The sequence below is a fragment of the Canis lupus genome, chromosome 2 (genome assembly GCF_048164855.1).
Source record: "Canis lupus baileyi chromosome 2, mCanLup2.hap1, whole genome shotgun sequence".
Lineage (NCBI taxonomy): Eukaryota > Metazoa > Chordata > Mammalia > Carnivora > Canidae > Canis > Canis lupus.
Window position 1 is genome coordinate 25182019 of NC_132839.1, and position 25501 is coordinate 25207519.

The 25501-nt window shown below is 40.7% G+C and overlaps 1 long non-coding RNA gene across 1 annotated transcript; it reads right to left on the reverse strand.

The window, feature by feature from the left end:
• Nucleotides 1–1792: 1792 nt before the first annotated feature.
• On the reverse strand, nt 1793–17376 carry LOC140614119 (uncharacterized). Its single transcript, XR_012015014.1, has 3 exons — nt 17179–17376; nt 16194–16334; nt 1793–1889 (listed from the first exon to the last, which is right to left on the reverse strand). It is a non-coding gene; the product is annotated as an uncharacterized lncRNA (long non-coding RNA).
• Nucleotides 17377–25501: the final 8125 nt, after the last annotated feature.

Sequence of the window (25501 nt, forward strand, 5' to 3'; positions counted from 1 at the left end):
ATGAAGATTGCCCTTATAAATGTAACTGTCTCAAAAAAAAAAATGTAACTGTCTCTTACAAAAGGGTAATTTCTACTCAGACTTCAGAGCATTCCTCTGTCATTTCTTAAAAGTAATCAGCCTAAAATAATCCTTAGTGCTCAGGAAGGTGGTGTATTCTATTCCATCTCTGCATTCACACAGCCTTCCCCTTCTCTGTGTCCCTTTGTGTCCTCTCTTCTCATAAGGACACCAGTCATCAGATTTAGGGCCCACCCTAATCCAGGATGACTTTACCTTAAGTCGATCACATCTGAAAAGGCCCCATTTCTGATTATTCATATTCACAGATTCCAGGGATTAGGGCATGAACATATCTTGTAGAGGGGCACACTTCAATAGGCTGCACACCTGATTCTGTGGTTTGGGATTCATACCTGCTACACGCATGAGTTTGGTGTGAAAGAGGTGACACCATGCAGAGTTAAGAGCATTGGTATCAGGGAGGCTGGTCCTGGCCAAATGTTGAAGTAACACAGGACTCTGAGCAAGGCAATAAGCCTGTAGTGGTCTTGAGTTTCTTATTTCTACAGTGGAGAGTCTTTCTAGCACTGACTGTTAATGACTAGACTGGTCCAGGGTGGAGGAGGAGATGAATCCTGCCCCCACGCCCCAGACACAGTGTGGCTTAAAAGATATCAGAAGACTCTACTGGTCTGAGAACAGTACCCTGCCACCTTATGATCCTTCCTGGCCTGCTTTTCTCACCATTAGGGTCACAGAGGTATTGAATGACAAACAAATACATTGTCAATTGAGGGCCACTGCAATCTAATCTAGATTCTGGAAAACCAACAATTCTACTGACAATAGGATTCGGTTTTGAAATGCTGAAACAACAGGAGACCTGCTTTGTGGGGGGTCAAGCTACATGGTTGCCAAGGAAAACTAGGACATGATTCAGAAAGAACGCTGGGTTTGGGGTCTGCATGATTTCCTTGTTACAATTGCAAATGCCTTCTAGAAAGAAAGCAATGACAGAAGAGAGCCAAAATCTAAGGAAGGAAGGCCAGCCCAGGCTGCACTACTCACCTCTGGGGAGAGCTAGTGAGCTGCTCAAGTGGGCTGGACCCCAGCCTACACCAAGAGGCAGATGTCTCACTCTGTTCTAAGGAGACAATCTCAAGGATTTCTACAGCCAAAGCAGACGTTTTCGGAGTCAGAGGCCTGGCTGAAATCTGGGCTGCTTTTCAATGCCTAAAAGCTCTGTAAGTAAGAAACAAGCAGCTCTGAGAAAGAATGAGGCATCTGAGAGCGGAGGCCAAGAGCTTTGAGTTCTGGAATCAAAGAGGCTGCCTGGATACCATGTTTATTAGCTGTGTGACTTCAGGCAAGTGATTGTCTTCTCTAGACATCAGATAAAATACAGATTATTACCCTACAGCCTAACTAGACATGTAGTTGTGACATGATATGGGTCAAGTGCTTCATAGAAGCACAAGGGAAGTCATCAATTAGGGTTATTTACATTACAGACACAGAACCAAAACTACGGGATACTAAAAATCAAGTGTACTAAGGCCACAAGGCTAAACAAATACCTCCAAGGTGAGAATCCAGAGTTGCTGACTCCATCGTTCTTCCACAAAATATTACAGAAATTAAAAAAAAAAAAAAAGTCAGGCATACTTCATTTATCTAATAGCAATCATCGTGTTTATGCTGCACCAGGCGTTATTGTAGGCGCTTTATAAATACTAAATCATTTAAGCCTCATAATAACCAATGAGGCAGGCACTATTATCACCAAGCTATAAATGAGGACAATAAAGACAGAGAGGGTAAGTGACTTGCCTGAGGTCACCGAGGGTTGGTGGGTACTGTGCTGCTTCTTAGGGATCTGAGGCAAACTTAAAAAAAATAAAATAAAAAAAAGAGTATCATTATATGTAGACCATTTCTCTAGAAACTCATTAACTAAAATATATTGTTCTTTTTAAAAAAGTATTTTAATTTTTTAAGACATTTAGTAGACTGCATGGCATACATAAATCTAAAACATCCATTTATCCATGAGTAAAAATAAGCCTAAAATTTCAGTCTGTGGAACATAAATTGTTAGTCCACCCTGCTAGTAGCAGTTCCACAATCTGTAAAGCAGTTCTGTGAGACGGCCTATCTTCTATAAGACAAGCCTTACAGAATTTACCTTAGAATCCACATTGTTAGCCTCCAAATTTGTGAAGTTCCTTAGAAATTACTTAAAAATTAATCACAAATGTTCTAAACATGCAAAACAAAGCATAGCAAACATAAATTAATCTATATTGAATGACCTTGGTCTCCCTATGATTTCTGTATCTGTCCTATGCTGTGATTTCAAGGTTCACAGCCCCTGGACCCTCAAATACCCTAACATAAAAGACTCTGATGGGCTCCAGAAATGTGCACTTGGCCGAGAGCAGGGCAAAGTAAGGTCATCAGCCAGCAGAGAGATGGAATCTCATGAAGTTGAAAGACTAAGCAAAAAGTAAGCTATAGAAACCTCATGTACCTCAAGGGAAGAATCCAGGTTATTCCCAAGCGTCTGGCAACAGTTACAGGTGGGGCAGGGAGGGTGAGAAGGAGCATGCCCTGTACTGAGAGAAAGAACTTGGGAAGAGGGAGAGGTCAGCCTATAGCACAAAAATAGTTCAGCTCTAGACATACTAAATTTGGAAATCCTGTGAGTCATCCACGGGGAGATCTTTAGTAGGCCATTAGAACTAAGTTGTGGAGCTTAGACATGGGAATATAAACCTGAAATTTTCCAGCATATTGTGGTAGTCATAAGATTTGGATGAGATCACCTGTGAAGGGGCTGTGGCGAGAGGAGAAAGGAGCGCTTATCAGAGGGCCTGGGGGCCCCAACATTAAAGGTTGGGTAAAGGAGAGTTATGTCAACAAAGAAGACTGAGGAAAAACAGTCACAGAGGTAGAAGGAAGTGTATGGCAAGAGAGCCAAAGACGGGGACGCCCAGGTGGCTCAGTAGTTGAGCGTCTGCCTTTGGCACAGGTGGTGATCCCAGGGTCCTGGGATTGAGTCCCTCATCGGGCTTCCCTCGGGGACCTGGTTCCCCCTTTGCCTGTGGCCCTGCCTCTCTCTCTCTCTCTATCTCTCATGAATAAATAAATGAAATCTTTAAAAGAGAGGGAGAGAGTGAGAGAGAGCCAAAGACAGAAATCAGTCAGCTGCATCCAATGTTATTAAGAGAACAAAATAAGGACTGAGACAATCCACCGGAGTAGCACCATGGAAGTCATGCGTGAATCCAGCAGGAGCAGTTCCACGGGAGAAGTGGGATGGAAATTATGTCACAGTGAGTTGAAGAGTAGCAGGGAGCTAGTTCCTGCCATGACAGAGTGTCTGGTATTGGATTCATGCTATGATGAGAACTGTAATAAGAACTGGATAAAATATATAAAACGACTGCTGGAGGGAGCCAGCAATACAGGTGCTGTGAGCCTTGAGGGAGGAAGGCCTAGAGGGTGAGCTCCACATTGCCCTGGCTTTTTCTCTGAGGTCGTGTTCCACATTCAAACACGGGGAAATAGGGCCCACATAGGAAGTGGCTGTCTCACAGGGGTGAGGCACGCCAGAGGCAAATTTCTGGACAGTGAGAGAAATTCAGAAAAGGAGCCCAGAAACTCATGTACACATCGCCCAACAAGCTGGCGGACAGTGTCTAAGCCCTGCACGAGTCGGGCGAGAGTCCGCCAAACCAGATGAAGACAGCAGCTGCAAAGATCAAAATCTGATCACGGATTTCAGCAGCATGCCATACTGAGAAAATAGAGGTTAGAATTTAAGCCTTACCAAAGAGGAGATGCATCAGTAAACATTATATAATTTTAGTCAAGACTTCAGAAGGGGCATGCCTTAGTAGCAAGGGGAACCCACAAGAAATAAGGTCAAATAAGGTAAAAATAATTGAACAGTCTAGCCCTAAGAAAGCCTAAAATCACACCTCAGCAGGATCCGTCTGCCTGCCAAAAACAAACAAAAAAAAACTAGCTCTTTTTGAAAGAAATCACAGGGCCTCTACAGTCCTTTTCTTTAAACCACAGTATCCAAACTTATGAGGCAGGCTAATCCATAGGGACACAGTAGGTTTGCTAAAAACCAGTGGAGGGCAAAGAAGATTCACAGGTGATTCACATAGGAGAGGAGAAAATTGGTTAAATATTAGAAAAGACTAAATGAAGCACAAAATTGGAATATATGCAAAATCAAATGGACACTCTAGAATAGAAAAATATAATATTTGAAATTAGGAAATCATCGGGTAGGTTTTACAGCAGACTGAACACAATGCAAGCCAAGGTTGGCGAACTGGAAGACGGGTACATACGAATATGCAAAAGAGAGGCATAAAAAGAGCTAAGAAGAACAAAAACAAAGTAAGAGACATGTACCGCGCATCGTCAGGAGGTGTAAATCTGTGTAACTGGAGAACCAGGAAGACAAGAGTGAGGGAAGGGGACAGAGGCAATATTTAGAGAGAGAACAGTCTATCCTGCAACATTTGCTCCCTTATTTCTAAGTCGTCATTGTATCCTGAAGTGACAATTTTTGCTCAAAGCCTGCTATGTGGTAAACATTCTCTCGTATTTTGAATGCCTGCTGTCTTAGTCGGCTTGGGCTGCTATAAAAAAAATGTCATGATTGAGTGGCTTCAACAGCACACATTTTTTTCTCACAGTTCTGGGGCTGGAAAGTCCAAAATCAAGGTGCCTGTAGACCCAGTTCCTACCAATGATCTTTTTCCCTGGCTTGTCGATTGCTGCCTGTGCCGCGTCCTCATATGATGGAGAGACATAGAGAAAACTCTGGTCTCTCTTTCTCTTCTTATAAGGACACTAGTCTCATCACAGGGCCCCACCTTCATGACCTCATCTAAACCTGCTTACCTCCAAAGGGCCCCATCCTCATACACCATTGCACTGAGAGTTAGAGCTTCAACATAGGAATTTGAGGCAGGGGGAGGGCAGAGACATCCAGCCCATAACACCTGCTGTGTGCACTGTGCAAATAGAAGAGTGGAGCCTGAAGGACAGGTCTGGCTGACACTAGGGTCGAAGGCTTGCTCCCTGCCTGCATCGTGCCCTGCTCCTCCTCACCCCCTGGTTCCTACTCCAAAACCTATAGATCGCCTACATCGTGTGATAAAGGTAAGCAAAGTACAGCCTGTGGCCTAAATCAAGCCTGCCACTTGGTGTTGGAAGTGCATCTTTACTCGACCCCACCGTGCATATCTGTTGACGCTGTGCCTATTGCTGCTTCACACCACCATGGCAGTGTTGAGGATCTGCAACAGACAGCATATGGCCAGAGAGGCGAACGGTTTTTCCTCTCTGCTCCTTTACGGAAGAAATGCTTGCTGACTCATGTCCTAGCTCATTGTAAAAGGCAATTTATGAAACTATTACTGCTATTAATTTCTTCATTAACTGCCTAAGTACCATAAACTTATCATTCCTTAATATAAAGTAAGTGATGATGCTATGCTGCTGCTCTGGGAGAGAAGTTAGTGGTCGGCACTTGGGATCAGAAGTAGCACAGTTTTAGCCATAATGATCAATGTACGTAATTAATTTCAGGTCTGTAGAGCAAAAAGGGTGTCCAAGGATAGAATCCTTTAAGAATAGGGAGGTGATTCGAGTGACACGGTAAATCACCATATCTCTCAGAGTAAAACCTAAAGGTCTAACTGTATTATCTCTGATCTTTTCCTAATCCCCTACACCCCCACTTGCTCCTTCTACTATGTGCATACAGGCCTGGCTGCTCCCCTCTGTCTTCAAGGAGTCTCCCATCTTAGAGCCTTTGCTCTGACCACTCCCTCAGCTTGCAACACTATTTCTTCTGATACCATTTTAGCTAAGGACCTCATCTCCTTCAAATTTTTTATCAAACCAGGCTTCTTACATGTGATTCACCCAGACGTCATTGACACAGCAGCCAGCTTGCTATTCCCACTTCAGCATCTATTATTTTCCCCAAAGTTATCACTTCCTCTCCTTCGTCATATACTCAGTTATTATGTTTATTTTTATTGTATGTCTACCCTCTAATAGGACCTAAGCTCTATCAGGGCAAGGATTTTTCTTTTTGTCTACTGCTGTTCCCAAAATTACCTACAACAGTGATTTTTTTAAAAGATGTTATTTATTTATTCATGAGAGACACAGAGAGAGAGAGGCAGAGACACAGGCAGAGGGAGAAGCAGGCTCCACGCAGGGAGCCTGATGTGGGACTCGATCCCGGGTCTCCAGGATCACACCCTGGGCCAAAGGCAGGCACTAAACCGCTGAGCCACCCGGGCTGCCCTACAACAGTGATTGAAACATCATGCTTACCTATCATGTATTTACATATACCTTGAATGAATGAGTGTACATTTGCATTTTGTTCCAAGGTCCAAGAAATACTTTTATGTCATATTAAAAAAAAAGATAGATTTATTTATCTGTTTGTTGTTTGTTTTTAAGAGGGAGAGAGAGAGACAAAGTGTGACAGACAGAGAAGGGAAAGGGGGAGAGGGAGAGAGATCTTAAGCAGGTTTCATTCCCAGCATAGAGCCTGATGCAGGGCTCTATCTCAGGATCCAGAGTTCATGATCTGAGCTGAAATAGAGTTGAACACTTAACCCACTGAGCCATCCTGGCAACCCAGGTCAATTTAAAATTATCATTTTAGGATTGACCCACATAAGCTTGACTGAGAAAATTAATGTTCCTTTCCTTCCTTGTCATAATTCTCCCTCTGTTTCTGGCAAGTGTCTCCCAGAGATATCTGATGAATGAGATTTTCACAAGTCGTGTCTTCCAAGCAACTTATTAACCAAAATATTCCAATGAAACTTTTAGTTCAGGTTAGCACCTAAATGCTAGATGCTGCTGCTGTCAGGCCATTGTGGTTAACCTAGTAGTATGGAAGAGTAAGTTTTGATATTCTATTTACATCTAAAATTCAAATTATGTTATAAAAACCTCCCTACTTAATATCCTCCGCTCTGTATTAGAACTAGTTGTTCAGTCTAAATTAGTTTTTTCCCTCCTTCCAGGGTGTCATTATGTTCTTCATGCTTTATTTCTATAAATATTATAATAATAATACATTTAAAGTATCCATACATAACTTCTTGGAGCTGGATTAGGTCTGAATGCAGAAACTGGCATCACACGTCAGAACAATTACCAATAGCAAAGTCTTTATCGGAGTTCTTTATGAGTTTCCCTTTGATGACACAAAGGATTAAATAACAAATAATGCTAAATGCTATAACAAAATTATCCATTTTCAGTCCTTTAACTGATGGAGAAAATTTATTTAGTTCTAAGTGAAAATAGAAAGTATAAGTGTTAGTGGATGAATTCATGTCTAATTATCCACATCTTAGTTTGTAGAAAGGCAATTCCAGGATAGTTAAGTTGAAATAGTTTGCTTAGAAATCAAATAGAAGCCTGATTTTCTATAGAAAATACATCTTTTCATTTTGAACTACATTCTATATTCCAAATCTAGATCCATTGGGTAAATTTCCACATCTTTTCAATTTTAGCATTTAAGTACATTTCCAGGGTGGGAGGTAGGGGCACCTTTCTTATATCAAAAACTTTATGTTGGGATCCCTGGGTGGCGCAGCGGTTTGGCGCCTGCCTTTGGCCCGGGGCACGATCCTGGAGACCCGGGATCGAATCCCACGTCGGGCTCCCGGTGCATGGAGCCTGCTTCTCCCTCTGCCTGTGTCTCTGCCTCTCTCTCTCTCTGTGACTATCATAAATAAATAAAAGTTAAAAAAAAATTTAAAAAAAAAAAAAACTTTATGTTGACTCTCAGAACAATTCAATTCTTGCAGATATTCACTTAGTGCATTCCTATTACTAGCACTGAAATTAGAAACAGCCTATCTGGTTTAGGGAAAGATTAGCAAGAACTGTTTAAAGAACCATATAAGATCTAGTCACATGTTGGATTTGGGGTCTCCAAGAAGCATCTACTCTGAGATTTGCCCTGGTTCGTCAACCAACCAGATCGAAATAACAGAGATGAGTCCTAGGAAAAGAGCAAGGAAATGCTAAATAGACCCTTCTACGTTTGTAGCCCTACAACTCCCAACACCATGCATGATATCCCAAGATGGGAGCATATTCACTTAGTATCAGGGACCTGGGGTACAAATGGAAATGAAACACAATAATCTGCAGGAATTGCCTTTGTCGAGATGCTCTCCATTTGTTAAAGTCCATACAAAGTACAATCATTTGGAGCCATAAAAATCATATATGTGGAATTATTTAGTTTCCACGAAGACAGAGAAATGAGGACCAGATTTACTCCTTGGTTTTAAACAACAACAAAACAGATAAAATACATAAAGCAACAGTTTTCAGATACTGAATGACGGGCAGCACCAAACAACAGTCACTGGGAGAAAAGAAACAAATGAGACAACTAAAAAGATGCCTTTCCACCCGTATGGCTGAAAAGTTGGAAATAATTCACAACCTCTAGGAAAATGTCTTCAATCATTTTTCTTTCAGTTTTCAGATATGTAAAAAAATCCATTTATTGAACAAATAGGCATTGAGTCTCTAGTATACAACAGTTATAGACTGTCACAGCCGGTAAGGAAGAGAAGCAAGAAACAAGTAAACAATGAAAGCAGTCACATAATTTCAGCTGAGAAAGAGTCTAAAGTAAACAATAAACAGTTAATGATTTATAGGGACCATAGACAAAGTGTGTGTCTATTTAGATGTGATAAGCCTAAAAGTTATTTTTAAGATGTCATTTGAGCTCAGAGACCTGTAAAGCGAGGAGGAGAGAGCCAGAGAACAGACATCCTGGATACGGAAAACATGACATTGAAAGCCCATGAGATGAGAATGAGATTGAGACAGAAGAGCACAGTGAGTGAAAGGAACCTGGTAGAAAATGAGTCCAGAATGGCAGGCAAAAGCCAGATTACGGAGGGCCTTAAGGCCCCTGGAAAAAGCTTGGTATTTAATTCTAAGTGGGTTTACTTTAAATCTAAGAATGTTTTGAGCAGGTGAATGACATGATTAAATTTCAATAAGAAAACAATCCACCCTGACTTCTCAATGGAGAATGGATTATACTGGGTCAGGAGTGAATACCAAGAGCAAAAATAGAAGGCGATTTGAAGAACAGAGCAAGAAATGCTGGTGGATCAGAGTGGCAGCTGTAGATGTGGTGAGAAGCAATTGAATTCAGAATGCATGTTTCAATTTATTAAACATTTTAATAATGTTTACTACACTGCAGATACTGTCCTAAGTACTCTCATGCAACAGCTCATTTGATACTACAACAACCATATGATGTGGGCACTGTAAATATCCCCATTTTACAGATGAGGAAACTAAGCCACAGAGTAGTTAAGTAACCTGTCAGATATTATAGGCTAATTAAGCCATGAAGCCTGGATTTGACCTCAGGGGTCTGGCTCTAGAGTTCTAATCTCTTTACCATTATATGATGTTGTAGAACCTACAGGAACTGCCAGTCTCTCTCACCTCAATCACATTGGCTTTCTTTTGGTTCCTCAAAGATGTCATGTTTCTCTTCATTCCTTTGGAGCCTTCACATGGGATTGTTTTCTCCCCCAGAAATGCACCCCCACCAGACTTTATGTTTTGCTTTACTTGTTCCTTATCCTTCACACCTTCCCTCAGCTTTAATGTCACCTCCTTAGGGTGGACTTTTCATGCTATCTAGAGTTCCCTACTTCCTCTGTTTTCCTTTTTATTTTTTATTTTTTTGAAAGATTTTTGTTTTCATGAGAGACACAGAGAGAGGCAGAGACATAGGCAGAGGCAGAAGCAGGCTCCCTGCAGGGAGCACAATGCAAGACTCGATCCCCAATCTGGGTGTCACGCCATGAGCAGAAGGCAGATGCTCAACCACTGAGCCACCCAGGTGTCCCTTTTTTTTTTTTTTTTTTAAGATTTATTTATTTGTGAGACACACACATAGAGAGGCAGAGTAGAAACAGGCCCCCCACAGGGAGCCTGAGGTGAGACTGGATCCCAGGACTCTGGGATCACAACCTGAGCCAAAGGTAGACGCTGAATCACTGAGCCACCCAGGTGCCCTGTGTTGTCCTTCTTATTATACTACTCTGTTTCTGCCTTCATAATCTTTCACTACAATCTACAGCCGGCATGGATTTGTGTTATTATTCATCCAGCATCTTTCTCCAACAACCATATGACAAACTCCATGACACTAGGGACAATGTTCATTTCATTATAGCATTTTTCAGCACCTAACATAGGGTCTGAAACATAACAGTCACTCAGTAAGAATTGAATGAAAAAAAGAAAAGAAAACAGAATCCTAGCTTTTTGAACATACAGGTAATGAGGAGTAGGGAGAAAGCATATTAAAAAACAGTTCTGGAAAACAAGTCACACATTGCTCACGTGTTCAGAAGAACCACATGCAAGGAGATAGTCATTCTTTCATTCAACAAATATTATTGGCTACTAATTAATAAAGGCCAGGTGTTCTTGAGCCACTGGGGATGAATGCAGTAGTAAACAAAGCAGGCAAACATATCTGCCCCCGTGGAGCATACAAATTAGGGGTAGGTAATAAATGAAATTAACAAACAAATAATAGGCTAAACATGAAAAATAAATCAAAGAAGGGGGCAAGAAGTGTTGGACAAGAGAGCTGGAATTTTAGATAGATGTTCAGTGAAGTCTTCACTGAAAAAGTGACACTTTAATACAAATCTGAAGGAGGTGAGAGAATAAACCAAGCAAGTATCTGGAGGCTGAGAGGCCCAAGCAAACAAAAAATCCAAGTGTAAAGCACTATGGTGGGAGTGGGCTCAGTATGCTTAAAGAACAACAAGGAGATCAGTGTGACTGGAGCCAACTGAACATGATGGAGAGCAGTAGAAAAAGGAATTAGAGAGGTACTATCAGCCAGGTGTACAAAAACCCTACACAAATCTAGCCCATCTGTGGCATCCATTCTGAAAGACATGGGGAACCATTGGAGGACATTCAATAGCGGAATGACATAATCTGACGTAGGTTTTAACAGAGTCACTCTAGCTGCTCTGATAAGATTAAACCAAAGTGGAGCCAGGATGGACCTGTGAGTCCAGATAGTAGGCTCTTGCTTAATCCAGGCAAGAGAGAACAGTGGCTTGGGCCAGCCTGGTAGCAATGGAGGCCCTGAGATAGGAAAGACAATAGAGAGAGGAGATAGAAGGGAAGAGCAGGAGTTTGCATTTGGACGTGTTAGGTTTGAGACCCATATTAACATTCAAGTGGAGATGTAGGAGGTGCAATGGTCTATGTGAGTCTGGAGTTCAAGGAGGACACCCAGGCTGAGTCATACATATACGCCTGACATCTACTGGATGAGATTAACACAAGAAATATGTAGATGCACCAACAAGGAAGGGAGATGCCCAAGGAGTAGAAGAAAAAACAAGAGAATGTGATTCCTGGAAGTCCAATGCAGACAGTGTTTACAGCAAAGTTTAAATGAATGGTCAACTGGGTCAAATGTTACCGGCATAAAACACAACCATTGCGCCCTCCTTGGCCGGGCTCCTTTGGAAAACCTTCTCTTTATCAATGTTTTGTTTTGTTTTTAAATCCTAGAAATATTATCAATCCATCAATTGATCTAGGAGAGCCAATAAGACGGACCAGGGGCAGAAAGACATACTGTTTCTACCTGTATTTATAGCCACGAATGTTCCCAACTGGGACTCTCAGGTTTGTTTTCATTACAACTATAACGAGCATTATACATGGTTGCTCTTGTAGGGAATTAGGCGCCGGAAGTTAGGGTTCTAAGGCCTCCATAAGGATGTTAATGACATAGAATTAGATTTTGCTACCAACCCCCCAATGCAGATAAATGTCAGAGGAAGTCCGGGCTGTTATTTTCATAGCAGTATGGCAGATTTGTACTGGAGAAGTGCACACTACAGAATTCTGGAATCTTTTCTGTACTTCATAGACATATGTTTAGCAATAGCAATTACGTTGACTATACTTTTAGAAATCTGCACATTTATTTTTTCTGCTCTTGTGCAAGATGCATCATTATACACGACACCATGCAGGATCCAAGGTTTCAGATGAACAATTTCAGAAGCAAAAATCCAGGAAGGAAATTTATAGATAAAGATATAGACACAGATAGATAGCTTATATTATGTGTAAATGTATACTATTTATAGTTACATTTTTATGATATTTACTTCAATGTGTACATCTCATTGTCCTAATTAGACATTTTTCCATTTAAGAAAACAATCAAGTGCCAGGGACCTGGGTGGCTCAGTCGGTTAAGCATCTGACTCTTGGGATCCCTGGGTGGCGCAGCGGTTTGGCACCTGCCTTTGGCCCAGGGCGCGATCCTGGAGACCCGGGATCAAATCCCCTGTCGGGCTCCCTGCGTGGAGCCTGCTTCTCCCTCTGCCTGTGTCTCTGCCCCTCTCTCTCTCTGTGACTATCATGAATAAATAATAAAATAAAATCTTTAAAAAAAAAAAAAAAGCATCTGACTCTTGATTTCAGCTCAGGTCAGGCCCTCAGGGTTTTGAGATCGAGCCCCAGGCTGGGCTTCGTGCTGGGCACAGAGCCTTCTTAAGATTCTTTCTCTCCCTCTGTCTGTTCCCCAAATTTTCAAAAACAATCAAGTGATCAAATTTTATAAGATAATAACATCCCATTTGAAACTGAAATCCGATTCCATATTCTCCTAAAAAGAGTCACCATTTCCACTGAGGTTTGTGTTGGCAACATCAGGGTATTAATCCAGTAAAGGAGATTAAATATTAATACAAGTGTGTGATAGATCATTTCCTTTATTTCTTGGATTCAGAGCTTTGTTCTGCTTTTTATTCCGAGTACATGAGGTAAGTGCAGATAAAATAAAATTAAACATAATTTTAAACAAAATTAATTTAAAATAAATGAAAATAGCTATATTAGCATGCCCTAATTAATACCAAATGACAAAAAATAATTTTTGCAGGCTAACTTGAAATGAGCTTTTTTGGACCTGTGTTAATTATCTGTAGTCTCAATTTTTATTTTTAACCACTAACTGCTGGGGCTGACTTCAATTGGCTTCATTTGTGTTTTAAATAATTAGTATTTAATAATGTATTAGGCATTACAGGGATATTCACAGAGAACCCAAGTTTCAATTACCTGCCACTTCAAATCACAGGCTCCCAGTAATTAGCTTCCGCCACAAAACCCATAATGGAACAGAACGAAGTTAATAGAAAGTAGGAGCAAAACTATATAGTCAGTTTGGTATGAGTAGGTTTCAAAATGAACCAATTTGTGTACCTTTTAATGTATTTCTCTGCAGGAATTAAAAAGCTGCGTGGCTAACCTTTCCGAGTCTCCCTCATTTGTAATAAAAGAGATTATAATGAAGATGGTATCTGCCTCCTAGGGATTACTTACTCATCTACCCAGGGAAAGGCATGCAGTTTAGCTGCCAGGAGTTCATCAGCTCCAGTATATAGTATTATATTTAGAATAAGATCTGAAGTCCTCATGTGACTTGTGAGATCTTTTAGCAAGGGTTCTCAAACCTGACTGCACAAGAGGATCGACCAGGGGTGTGTTGGGTCAGATTCGGTGAGAGCAGGGTCTGGGAGGTGGGAGGGCTGGAGAGGAGTGGAGGTACCTAACCGGGTAGGCTTTCTGAGTGTGCCAGGCATGGGCAGGCTGCAGACCTCTTATCCTATGCAATCATGTCCGGAGCTACTTTGCCTGCAAACCTGCAAGAAATGCAAATTGTCGGGCCCCACGCCAGACCTACTGAATCAGAAGCTGAGAGTGGGACTCAATGATCCGGGTCTTAATAAACACTCCAGCAGATCTTGATAGGCACTGAAGGGTGAGAACCAGTACTCTGCAATCTTGCTGTTGGAAGAGGGTTTTACCTTCGGGCAACATCAGCACCACTTGGAGGTTTGTTAGACCCGCGGCATCTCGGGCCTAGCCCAGACCTCCTGAAGCCCAATCTGCATTTTGACAAAGTCCCCAGGCCACATGTAGGCGCACTACAGTTTGAGAAGCACTACTCTGAGACCATGTTCTCAACCTTGGCTGCAAATCGGAAGCATTGGAGGAGCGGTAAAAGCTGCAGGTGCCCAGTAAGCTGGGTGGGGAGTTCCTGGTTCTCCCATTTCAATACAGAAAGCTCTGCTTTTGTCATTTTGGAATAAGCTCTGCTTGGAAGAAGGGCTCTACTACAACCAAATGCTTTGGGCTTCATCTGCCCCCTTTTCACTAGAACAGCCTCACAAGGGCTGAAAGAGCTAAATTAGTACAATTCTTGCTTTTTCTACCCTCCAAGGGCCTCACAGTATCCCTAGTTTCTGAAGCAGGCTCTGGTTCTTTTTGGGTGTCTTGACATTCTCACTATTGCCGTGTTATGTTCCCTGAAGCCCACACTGTGCCAGAGCCACTCAACTTGCCTGCCTTTGTCCCCCAACTATGGGTCCCATTTTTGTCCCTTTTGGCCTAAAGCCACAGCACTGCGTAAGCCTTGGTTTCAGATTCTCTAAAAAAAAAAATAACATAAAATAAAATCAATAAAAATGAATAGCTGGTGTAGGTCCTTGCCCTCCCACTTCCTCACTGGGGACCAGAAGGCAGAAACCTTCCTCTTTGGTTTTCAGTGAAATGAAAATCCCCCATCCAAGTGGACATGATTTCCAGGAATTGTCCCTTTAGGGTGTTTCCACACCACCAGAGCCTCCACACCAGCTCAGGTCCCCGTAGGGGCCAGCTATGTTACATGAGCAAACTGAGTCCTGGGGGAACCAAGGCTCCAGAAGCCCCTTCCATAACTGATAGAGATGCTGGTGCCCAAGATGTTACACGTGCTGATTTGGGGCCCATCTGCTTCCTGCCACTACTGCCTATGGTCTGCCACCCCCCCCCCCCCCAGGGCACCTCAGGATCATTCAGTGGTGTTCCAGATATGAAGGGAGCTTTCCCACCCATGTGGAGCCTAAGTGCACAGTTCCCAACTCCTAACCAAGGAACTAGCAGATGGTAAATACAGAAAGTTTGGCCAAAAATAGTTTGGCACCACGTCAGGACATTGTAAATCAACTTACAAGATGGCAGACGACATGACTTTAAAAGAAATATCTGAGGCAATGTTTTCAAGAAGGTCCTTACTTACTGCAGGATTATTACAAACTACGTGTTCCTTGAAAACAAATCCTCCTTCCTACCCTCAAACATTTATTTTCGTTCTGAACTCACAGGCTATTTCTAGTTTCCAGCAAAATTTGTTTTGCTCCCAGATGTCTTTAATCCTGAAGGAAATAATACATATTTTCAGGGTATCGGCACAGATGTAGGATGTTCTGAAATCCTTTCTGGGAAGCTGAAAACTTTCAAACTTTTCAGGAGCAACTACTGAAAATCAGAAGTACCTGGTTCTATTGTCATAATGATGTAATAAAGCCTGAAAGGAATCCAAGAAGTTCAATAGAATAGTTCCTGGGATATAGTTCCTGCTCAAAAAATATTCGTTGAATGAATGAAAAAATTGCTGTACAACCTAACCAATTGGTACTTTTACATTGGTAGCTTAAACCTAAAGGGATTTCTAAGGGTCATGAACACATGAAGCACATTATATCCATAATTATTTTTGCTACAAAGCAAGAAGTTGGATGTTTTATTTGATCTCTATTTTTAATCCACAAATGTGCATTTTCACATACTGACACAAACATTCTCAGGACACGTGATGAAAGTACATCCCTCCCCGCCTCTTGCACAGGCTGTGACGGGGGCTGTACTTGCAGATTTCCTGTGATGCCTTCTCTATCCCTGGCACCCAGTGAACTGGCTCTATGGAGATTTGCCCACATCTCCCAGGAAAGCAAATCCCAGTCCTATTCTAGCGACAAAGGCTTACTTTGGTTAAATAGGCAAGAGGGAAAGTCCCAACGTACTGACCTCGACACGAAATGACACCGACGCTCACTCTGACAATGTAGGCGTATGGAGACCTGCACCTGTATGTAGAATTGCACCAGTATTTTTCTAAACATTCACTTCTGTAATACTCTAGAAATCCCAACAGTCCATATAATCCTCACCTATGAAACCATTCAGTCACTAACCTTAGGTGACATATTTCTGGAGCAGGATGGTGAGAGACAGAGAGTCCAATAGCTTCACATTTTTCTTCTTTTGTCCCCAGCTTCTGAAGCTACTGGTTAATAGAACCGCTCAATGAATAAAACATAAGTCCTTGATGGCACCTGTGGCAAGGAGGTAATGAGTTTCTGTCTTAGTTTCAGTGTGGTGTTATTAACATCATCCCACTGACCTTAATTTCAATAGGCTCCCCCTCTGCCTAAGGAGTGACAACCAAATGTATTAATGAGCTCCAGAGTCAGACTTTCTGGGTGCACATTCTAACTCCTGCACTAAGTGACTTGGGGCTGTCACCGTAACCTCCCTGTGCCTGTTTCTCCATCAGTAAATAGGAATGACAATAAAATCGATGGAGAATATTAAGGAAGGTGGTTTAGTTATTCATTTAACAAATGCTTATCGAGGGTCCGCTGCATGCCAGGCAGCACTGCAGGTGTTTGGGAGATAGTTGATAATCAAGACAGAAAAGAAAGTCCCTATGCTCACGGAGCTTACGTTCCTGTGAGAAGAGACAGATGCAGGGGCACCTCGGTGGCTCAGTGCTTGAGCATCTGCCTTTGGCTCAGGTCGTGATCCCAGAGTCCTGGGATCAAGTCCTTCATCGGGCCCCCCAGAGGGAGCCTGCCTCCCCCTCTGCCTGTGTCTCTGCCTCTCTCTCTCTCTGTCTCTCATGAATAAATAAATAAAATCTTTTTTAAAAAAAGAAACAGTTGGAAATATGCTTAGGAGAATGGCATCCAATAAGTAGTACCTTCTGCACTTAATTATTGAGTACTCTTTGGGGTCATGAGGGTTAAAAATAGTGATCTCAAGCAAATATTCTCTTGAACATTCCCTTTCTTAGCTATGCTTTTCTGTATTTTCCAACATATTTATAACGAACACTGGTTACTTAGGTAGTAAATTAACAACAGCAACAAAAGAGCAATGACATCATTTAACAAATACCTCATGGTGTCTACTGGGGAGAGTTATTATGATTCCGGTAATAATTCCATGAACGTTCATCGCCCAGGCTCTTTTCAGAAACCAGATGCGAACTTTCCGGCTCATTCATTCTGTTACTTCAGCATCTCTCATCCTTTGGTCTAGTCTCTATCCTGAACCCCTCCTTTGTGGATGGACAGGACTGTTATTTATGTGTTTTCAAACCTGCATTTAATAAAAAAAAAAAAAATCACTCCAAAATTTTTCCGTCCTTCTACAACCAGAAACTCCCAAACAACTGTTTGCCCAATAATTGCTAGTTAGCTTCAACTATTTCTTGTTTTTCCGGAGGGGGGGGGGGTGTGGAGTGGGGTGGGGGGCTGTTTTCTCTCTTTAGTATGAATGCTTTCTAGTATTTCTGTTTTACCTAACTGCGGATGCTAGGTGTTATAATCAATATTTTTCTTCTTTCTACCATTCGTGATCAGAGCCTCACCAAATCCCAACACCTGCATTTAATGACATGTTTTGGCTCTACCAAAATTAGTGCAACCTCTAAAATCCTAGCAAATGGTCTTTCTTTTCTAAGTCCTTTCCCTAAACCATCATATTGTTGTGTTACTCTCATTCTGTAGGAATTACTTGACTATTTATTTTTGCTGGGTTACCTGTTTTCCTCGCTTATGACGTTCATTTTTAAACTCCCAAATTACTCTTTTGTCCTATATATCCTTATACGAAATCAAAGTAATCAAAGTATCTTAATTTCCACCATATTTTAAGGAGAAAAGACTCAAAGTTAAAAGTCAAAAGTATTGCCACGTGGTAAGCATTGAAGATATTTCTTATAAGGAAGCCTCTGTAATAGAGATTTTCCTAAAGTTAGTGTTAAAAAATTACACTTCCCTTTGGTGCTAAAACAATATTCCTAAGACCACATGATACTTAGGAAATATATATAAAATTTTTAGCAGTCTCCTTTCCCCAAGCATTCCTGGCACATTGGTCTGTTTCATAAATCCACCTTGCATGCTACCTTGACCCCAACAAGTCTGATACAAACATATGATGGCAGACCACATCGCACCATCCGTAGGTGGCCAAGTAGGGCTGGAGCTGATTTCTCCCTCCCTATCCCCAGCAAGGGAAGGGCTCATTCTTTACTCCTGAAAAGGTCAGTCAAGCCATAACAAACAATCCTGAGGATTTGAGGAAAGAAAGACTTCTAATACAGTGAAGCAACACTTAAAACTGTGCATACTCTACTGGACTACTTCCAAAGTTTATCGACTCCTCCACCCACCTCTACCAGAGGTTTCTCTTACTTTCAGCACATCTACCACCAGAGTGCTTCCCTCTATTGAAGAGGGAAGCCCTTCTGCCAATAATTTTTCACTTTTTGGAATCAAGACCCCAAAGAAAACAAATGGAATTTTTCTTAAAGTAAAAGTTTACATTAAAAATACAGCCTTTTGTTGGGATGCCTGGGTGCTCAGTGGTTGAGCGTCTGCCTTTGGCTCAGGGCGTGATCCCGGGGTCCTGGGATCGAGTCCTGCATTGAGGTCCCTGCAAAGAGTCTGCTTCTCTCTCTGCCTGTGTCTCTGCCTCTCTCTGTGTATCTCTCATGAATAAAATCTTTAAATAAAAAAATAAAAATAAAACCTTTTGTAGAAGAAGAAAATGACATCAACTTTTTAATGCAGAACAGCTCAGCTCCTCCTTTTTACCAATTCATTCCAAAGTAGGAGCGTGTCCTGAAACTTGTAGAAATCAAAGACCCACTGGAATGGGTCTTCCAAAAATAAAGGGGAAAAGGTCTTCTCTTAAAAATAAAGGCATGCCTCTATTCAGAGAAACAAAACTGGCCGGCAGCTTTAAAATAATCTCTCTTCCCTACTCTTTCCACTTCCCCCATATATGGCCATAACGCTTCAAAAATATTGGGTTTTTTTCTCAGAGAAAGTTGTTATGCACATGTGTAACTTGACTCCTACTCTTTTCTTCACTCCTAATTCTGTCACAAGCATTGAAAACCAAACCTGCTTGTGATTTCAAGCTGAGGAGTGTCATACTTTATTTTGGAAATTTAAGGCAGAGAACATCACCTCAGGACCAACCAGTTGCCGTGTGGCTATGTTTATGCACAGCTGACGCACAAAAATGGCAGTTGCAACAATTGCATGACTAGTGTTTAGTGGTGGTAAGGAAGGCACTAAAGATACAGCCGCGTAAAAGCCCACAATCAGATGCAGTGGAACAAACCCAAAGGAACCGATGTGTGGTCTTCCAGACCATAAGGTAGCGTGCCCATCCTATGACGGATATGAACTGGGTTACTTCCATGCATCTAACACACTCTGCCAGTCAGGAATCCAGTAGGAAACAGATGGCACAGTCAACTTGGATAAGTTAAAGACAGTTTAATAAAGGAACTATTTATAAAGGTGGGTGGCTCACGGTTTGTAGCGCAGTACTCCAGGGCCGATAGTGGTGAGGTCTTACTACCTCAGTCCTGGTGGGTTGAGAAGATGGAACAGTTGGGAACTAGGAGGCAGAGAGGGCAATGTGGAGATGGGGGCTATAGAGGCTAATGGCTTTATTGTAGGGACAGAGGCAGCCTATGGCTTCTTCCCAACCCTGTGGGAGGAAACCAAAAGAGAACACACACTGATGTCAGCCTTCTCTTTCCCTGTGATCACCTACCATTGCTCCCCATGGTTGAACCCGATTGTAACAATCTATACAGTGAGTCTCATGGGGCACAAAGGAGAAGACTACAGAGTGTATCTGGAGGGGCAAACCTATCTCCCAGCTAAGTCTAACAGCATTTCTGGTCTTCCATTTCTGCCTTTACACAATTGGTACAAGGGGAGGTTGACTTTTGATCAGAGACTGAACAGGAAGCCACACTGATCTAACAGAAAAAAAAAATTTAATGATTGATTTGCTTAAGATTTTTTAATTAATTCCTCCATTCTTCTTAGGCATGTAACACCTAGATCAGGTTTTGTTTTGTTTTGTTTTTCCCAAAGTGTTTTGCTCTGCATAGATTAGATTTTATTTTGTGGCTCAGAGGTTCCAAAGCATTTTGAGCTGGAGAATGCTGAGCTCTGATCTGCATGTTTGAAAGAACACTCTATAGCATTTAAAAGATTATTTTGAAAGTGATGCATATAGTGATTGCAATACTATATGAGATACTGAGGACAGTTGGGAGAAAGAGAAAGAGATGGATGTAGAAACTTTCAGAGGTAACATTAATAGAATTTCATCCTTGATTGTATATGAGCATTAAATTATGAGTGCAGAGGGACTCTTCAACTCCTGGTTTAAAAAAACAACATGTAGATGGTTAGTGGAAGAGGTGGATACTGATTCAGTTTGGGACATATGGAGGTTCATGTGCCTACAAAATTCAACCAACTGGATACATACATATCACATGAAAGAAAGAGATATGGAAGTTACCATAACATAGGCAGTAGTTAAGGCCATGGTTATGAGTAGAATCAGGTAAAGATGGAGGACAGAACAAAGAGTTGGCCAAGAATGGAGGCTCTGGCAACATTTCGAGAAACCTCTTCCAGTTTTAGCGCCATTGCAAATCTTTCCCATGACTGTAAACCCTGTACAGGACGGAGACTTGGCCCATCTTGTTTATCCCCAATACCTACCACAGTGCCTGGCACATGGTGAAGCGCTCACTTCGGTTTGGCTATTGGGAACTGGAGAGGGTGCTCTGGTTCAGGAACTGGAGTTACTCAAAGATCAATTCACTCCCAGGGATTATCTTCATCTACGCCTCTTTTAGGGCTCCCCACTGAAGGTGAACTTCCTTTTCCTGACTGACTGTTGCTGGGAAGCCACAATATATCTTGTTTTATTTCTCAGTTTTTAAATGTGTCATCAGAATGATTCATTGGCTAACAATGTAGTTTTCAATTCCTGCATTTCATTTCAGACTTTGTTGCAGGTCTATCCTTTAAGAAAAAAGTAGTTTTAATCATTCTGCTTTATTCTTTTTTTTTCTTTTTTCTATAGAGAAAGATGATCTCATTTTTTTCTTGTAAAACCAGAGGTCTACTCAAAGTTTGGATAGTAATCATCACCAGACTGATAGGACACACACTCATAAACATGGATAGATAAAGTACCAAAAATCTTCAAGTACTTTAAGAATGGTGTATCTTAGAGCAGTGGACACCATACCAGGGTTGCTTACGCTGGAAGTAACTCAATACTTCCTAAGAGGTACATGGGCACACAAAGGGAAGCAATTTCCAGAACTTCAATTTTTATCTGGCCTCTTGAAGGTGTCTGTGGTGGAGGCTATTGGTTCTGCTTTTGCATCTTCTTCACCAGTTCTCATAAACTTCAGGATGGATCAGAATCATCTGGAACGCTTGAAAACCCAGGTCACTCTCCTATTACCAAAATTTCTAATTCAGCAGGATAGAGTAGGGGTCTTGCACTTCTTATGAGTTTCAAGGTGGTGCTAAAGGTGTTGTTTCAGGAAACAAACTTTGAGAACCAAAGGCTTCAGACAATTAGCCTTTTCCCACTATATGCAAAACAACCACCACATCAAACACACTTCTAATCCATCCTGAGTCCTAGGATGCATTTCCATGCAAGGTGAAAACAGTGAGCAAATGGAAGGGCAAACAAAATGAATTATTCTGATGATAGTGCACAAATAAAATCATTTTTAAGGCAGGTGTTTGCAAAAAAAGTAAAGACTTCATTAAGATGTCAGCTGAAAGGTAATTGAAAATAACTTTCGATAAAATGCTATGGGATTTTTGACATATAATTCAGAAAGAGGTAAAAAAATTGAGTAGCAATGTATAATAAAACTATGATTTCCATCATTTTCTTGATGGTGAACAAGTTTTCTCAGTGTTTAAATATGTAAAAACAAAATAGGAACAGAACTGATGCTAAGCCATGACACATTGTAGTTTTTAAGTAATATTTACTCGCAGAAATGTGACTTGGGAAAAAGAGTCCTAATCATCTCACTGAGATATAGTTCTCTTTTTTTAAGATTTTATTTATTTGAGAGAGAATGAGAGAGAGCGCGAGAGAGCACGAGAAGGGGGAGGGGCAAAAGAGAGGGAGAGGGAAGAGGAGACTCCCTGCTGAGCAGGGAGCCAGATGCTGCTTGATCCCAGAACTTTGGGATCATGACTTGAGCAGAAGGCAGACCCTGAACTGACTGAGCCACCCAGCAGCCCCTGAGATAGATTTCTAAGAAAATTTTACAATTTGTATAATTACCTTTCAAGTTTTCTAAGAGCGTAATACTGTTTTGATTAATTGTAAATCAGTAAATTACAATGATATTTCAATATGGGAGAAGATTTTAAACTTTTTACACCTTAATGTTCACAAGAAAAATTAATTTCCAACTTTTAAATGTAAATTTTGATGTATGGATGTTTGATAGCTAAATCAATAGAAGATTTTTAGGTAAAAATAAATGTATAATATTTGTAGAAAATTCCAAGGGGGAAATAGAAATAAAAACAAGTCTAAAAGTAAGAAAAGAAAAAGAAAATGGCTGTTAAAAGAGTGTTTTTCTTCAAGCATTTTTTAAAATGTGTAATAGTAGGTATGAAAACACTATGGTATTTTGATTCCACTGAATATATTTAAAAGAGTAATGTTACTTGTTTATTTTAGCATGGCAATATTTAAAATATGTCAAATATAACATCCTTTACAACTGACTTTATGATGAAAGATGTTTTTGTTGACAACTTAAAATGTGATGGGCATAGAAGTTTTTAAATTTTATATTAGAATAAACATTGTCAAAAATCATTTAAGACTTCCTGCTTTAAGGCAGCAAATTTTTAATCTTCAGGAGGGATCATTTGATAGACTCAGACAGAACTCTGTATGAAATTTTAATTAAAACTCAAGCTTTGCTTATTCTGTAAACACCTCAACAAAAACCATTTCTGTTCTTGTTTGGCATTCGCTCTTTCTTGTCCAGCTGGGATCCAAACATACAGAAATGAGTAATAATGGGAAAAGATTATACAATCTTGAATGACTCACTCAAAGACCTTTATAAACTTTCTATTTAGACTTGTTTTAGAAAAGAATAATTTTCCTGAATTCTGGTTTGTTTAGCAAATGGAAATTGCAGCACCATAAAAAAAAGAAAAAGAAATCCCAAATATCAGTACAAAAACGTTGCTGTTGGGACTTTTTTTCCCCCAAAAACCATTTCACTGCATTTGTAATATTAGGAAACACAAAAAGAAACACATTAAAACACTTCGACATCATTGAGTCTTTAGCCACTTGATAATAACTTCTTTGCCTTTTTCTTAAATATATGTTCTCTCGTAGACTATTTTCTTGGGAGATATTCATGCTTAGGTTATGCCCAAAATGTATTTTGAGCCTTTTTGCAACCTATTACATTTTTTTTTTTTTGTCCATTTCCAAACCCCCTAACTCGGTTTTACATGATATATGACTTCTGGACAATTAGCTCAAAGCTAACCCAGCTCTATTTCCTGTACTGTATTGAAAATTCACTTAAGATCAGCAAAGGTCTACTTGCTATCACATTAAAATGATATATCCCTCCCTATACAATCTCTTACCTCTTTTCCATTTCAGCTACTCTGGAAAGACCACCTGTTCTCAGTAGCCCCCAGTGGGAGGGGCACATCCTTCGTCCTAATATGCAACCTAGCCTTTAGAAACAGAAAACCACCTCTGGCTGACTTGGAGTGCGACAAGCCTCCTTAAAGTCTCACTTTGTCCCAATAATCTGGGTATTGGAGCATCCCACGACTCTCTTATTTGCATCTAGGTTGATAAAAAATTTACTTGATGGGTTTATAAACATCAAATAAGAATGTACATGCACAAGTAATGAAAATTCTTATCTACTCCCTTGAGTAATTTCTATTTAAAGTTCTGGGTAAAAGAAATGACATACTGTGTGGATATATTATATGTACATATACATTATATGTGCATTGATTGCACATTATAAGGACAAGCTCAGCAAGGGAAAGAATCTCTTCTTCTACACCTAGTCATGACCAACCTCCCATATATTTTTGGCATTCCAAGAAAGAAGCCTCAAAATAATTTTCAATTCACTTTTGTCCTTTCTGATATCGTCTTAGAACATGGACCAAATTATCCATAAGTATATTGGATAGAATGGGGTATAAAATAATCCCCATGGGATGCACCCAGTATAAAAACTTTATGTGAGGGATCCCTGGGTGGCGCAGCGGTTTGGCACCTGCCTTTGACCCAGGGCGCGATCCTGGAGACCCGGGATCGAATCCCACGTCGGGCTCCCTGCATGGAGCCTGCTTCTCTGCCTATCTGCCTATCTCTGCCTATCTCTGCCTCTCTCTCTCTCTCTGTGTGACTATCATACATTTAAAAAAAAATTAAAAAATAAAAATAAAAAATAAAAACTTTATGTGAGCAGAGACCTGTCTCGGTCATTCACTGCTGAATCCCCAGGGCGGACAGTGCCTGACACATAGGAAGTTCTCAACAAATAGCGAGGGGATGAAAAATGAGGGAATGGATGAAAATCTGTGTGGACAGAAACTTGATGTTTTTGACATCTTCTGATCACTTTTTAGATAGAATCTTCTAGCCAGTAAATTAACCTCCTAAATGTATAACAGTTTGAACATAATATTTTGTATTTTTCTTGAGGATATCACGCACGTTCTGGAGATTACCTGCATTCACTACAAACTAATTTTATGACTTTGGATGAAGGACTTGGGTTTTCTACAGCTGATCTCCTAGACAGTAACAGCACCTCCCTCACAGGCCCTGCTGGGAGATGATGCACATAAAGCACTTGGCCTGGTTCATAGGAAACATTCTGTAAATGTGAAGTAGCTCTCTTCCTATTGCGTGTTTTTTTCATGTTTGAGATTAATGCATAACTGTGTAGATAAAAACGCTATCAGAATTACTCTTTCAGTTTTTGCAGGTACCTAGAAAATCACTTCTCTGCCAGCCACAAAATCATTTCATCCAAGCCAGCAGCTTAACTTTGTGATGGAACTAGACCATAAAAATGTTGGTGCACATTAGCATTTCAAGTTGTAAATAACCAGACCAGTCACAGTATAGTAAAAGAAGGATTTTAGGTTTCTTTGGTGAAACAAAAGCAGGTATAAAAAGTTACAAAGGTTTTAGATTTTCATTCACAAAAAAAAAAAAAAAAAAATGACAGTCATTCACATTTTACACTATACACGTTATAATATAAATACAGGAACGTATTATGTGCATTGTAATGAAAGAGAAAAATTAAACCCTAATAGAGGTTACCACA